A 2,544-nucleotide genomic window follows, 5' to 3' on the forward strand; every position below is an offset into this window, starting at 1 on the left:
CTAGGCTGGACCTGCAGACACATGCAACCAGGCCAGCATACCTGAGAACTTTATCATCAAGCCTGCCCATAGACTTCCCAAGATGACTGACCCAGAACCAGAAACAAAGTCTCATTCACCATGTTACCCAGGCTGGCATCGAACCTCTTGGCTCAGGCAATCCTTGGCACCTGACAGATCTTCATTTATTTAGGGTCAGTAACTAGCGCTTTAATTTATTCCTTTGGTGGTATCATGTTTCCTGATTATTTTTTATCCTTGTGGACTTGCATTGATATCTGAGCATTTGAACAAGTAGGCACCTTTTTCAGTCTTTACAGACTTGCTTCATTAGGGAAATTCCTTTATCAATCAGCCTGTCTGGTGGTTCTGGGTCAGTCATCTCATGAAGTCTATGGGCAGGCTTGCTGCTGAAGTTCTCAGGTGTGCTGGCCTGGTTGCATGTGTCTGCAGGTCCAACCTAGAGTCTGGGTCCATGGGGGCCTGCTGAGTGCCAGGATACACTGGAGTGGGACTGTACCATGGATCCTCTATAGTCATGGGGAAGGTTTAGAGCTAGGGTAGGTCTGGAGTCTGGATTTGTGGGGGTCATCCTGGCACTGGGGTGGGCCGTGAACTTGAGTGAATGAGTGAGGGGAACCTGGTGCCATGGGAACTGGCTTGGCCTCATGGTGAGATGAGTCTGGAGCCTGGGATCTCAGGGCCAGGGCAAGTCTGAGGTTGTGGTGGGGACTTGCAGAAGGTTCTGGGACTGGAATATGCCTGAAAGCTGGATCCATGAGGCAAGTCTGGAGCCCTGGAGCACAGGGACCAGTCTGGTACTGAGGAAAGCTTGACGTCTGGGTCCACAGTGCTGAGACCTCTGACCTCTTAATTCCTAATTATAGCAAATTTAATGTAGGAGAGAACAGTCAAAATGGAAGTGTACTAGTCATAGATATACTAAAAACAGAGTTTAAAACTACTTTGCTTATTTAAGAAGTTGTCTATAATATGGAATGTACAAGTTCACTGTAATTCCATACCCGCGGATGCTGTTAACATTTCACTTCATATTCTTTTTTATTTTTTACAAAAATAGTTTTAAAAAGCTCTTTTTAATGTATTAGATGACATGAAAAACATGAGAATCATTGAAATGTATTTGGAGGATTTAAAAAATTGAGAAGTTTATTCAAAATAGATTGTAATTAACATTAATGAAATTTAATAAAATCAAAGCATTTACATAGGAAAATTCCTATTTGGTGATCTCTTGTTATATTAGAGACAGTTAGATAAATTGATAAATTGATAGAAGAAATTTGAATTAGACAACATCCTGGAGAACTGGAGAAAACTCTGAAGCGGTTCTGTAAAAAATAATCTAACATTGACCTTAACAAATGAGATTTAATGACCTCACTTTGACTTACAGATCAGAGACTAGGTGCTTATACCTAGAAGAGTCCTTTTTATGTTAACAAAAATGAGAACCCTTCTCAAGCCCTTGTATGGGAGCTCTGTGCTGCCTTTCTCCCAACAGGATTCAAATAGAGCATGCTTTCTTCAACATTTTTATTTCATGGCTACAGTTTATATTACCTTTTTTTGGTTTTGTTTTTTGAAAACTAAACTGATTGTTGCTAGATTTTTTGGATGTTAGTAAGTAATTGTGTAGGTGGTGTATTAGGAAAGAAGTAATTTTTGAGATGCTTTTTCAACACCATTTTAAATGTCCTAAATACTAATCTGAAACCTGTCTCCATAGATAACTAATATAAGTTGTTTTCTATTGGTCAGGAATAATTTTTGTTCTTGATATAGTATATGCAAGTGGGGAAGGATGTGTCTCTCTTTTTGGATTGCATAAAACTTTTTGTATACCTTATAGAATTAAAAGAGGAGAATTAAGCACAAATTATACTATAGCTTTCTAAATTCATAATGCTTAGTTTTAGTGAACCTGGATTATATACTTTCTATATTGGGTTTTAAAGTCACTATTGTATTTGCCATAAAGATAGTATTTAAATGTGAGATTTTAAAATTTATTGTTGTTTTGCTTTTACTATGGTTATATATTGCTGTCTTTCATCAGAGGTCTTATGTGAGAAAGAAAATAACAATGAAAATAGAAATGTATTACATGCAGAAATTTAATGGTTCATCATACAAGCCCAAAGGAAGTTTCTACCACTTTTAATGCTACTTAATGTTCATTCCTTTATTTTCCCTTCTCTTCTCAACCTGAAGCCTCGAGAATTTGACATTATTGTATATGTCCAGGAAATGTGATCTAAGAGAAGATCTCAGAGCTAGCAGAAAATCTATTACTTATCAATTGTGACCTTGAGTCACTCAGCTAACTACTATGTGCCACAATGTCCTCATCTGAAAAATAGGCACAATATTATGTGTCATAGGAATGGAATTAGTATTACACAAGAAGTATAATAGTTCTTTGAAAAGTAAAGATTATTATATGCTATGATAAAATTATTAATTCTAAAAATGATCATATACCAGACCTATTAGCACCATCTAGTGGGAATATAATGAATT

Source organism: Carlito syrichta, unplaced genomic scaffold, assembly GCF_000164805.1.
Source record: "Carlito syrichta isolate Samal-C Ts95f unplaced genomic scaffold, Tarsius_syrichta-2.0.1 Scaffold273278, whole genome shotgun sequence".
In the NCBI taxonomy this organism is placed as follows: Eukaryota; Metazoa; Chordata; class Mammalia; order Primates; family Tarsiidae; genus Carlito; species Carlito syrichta.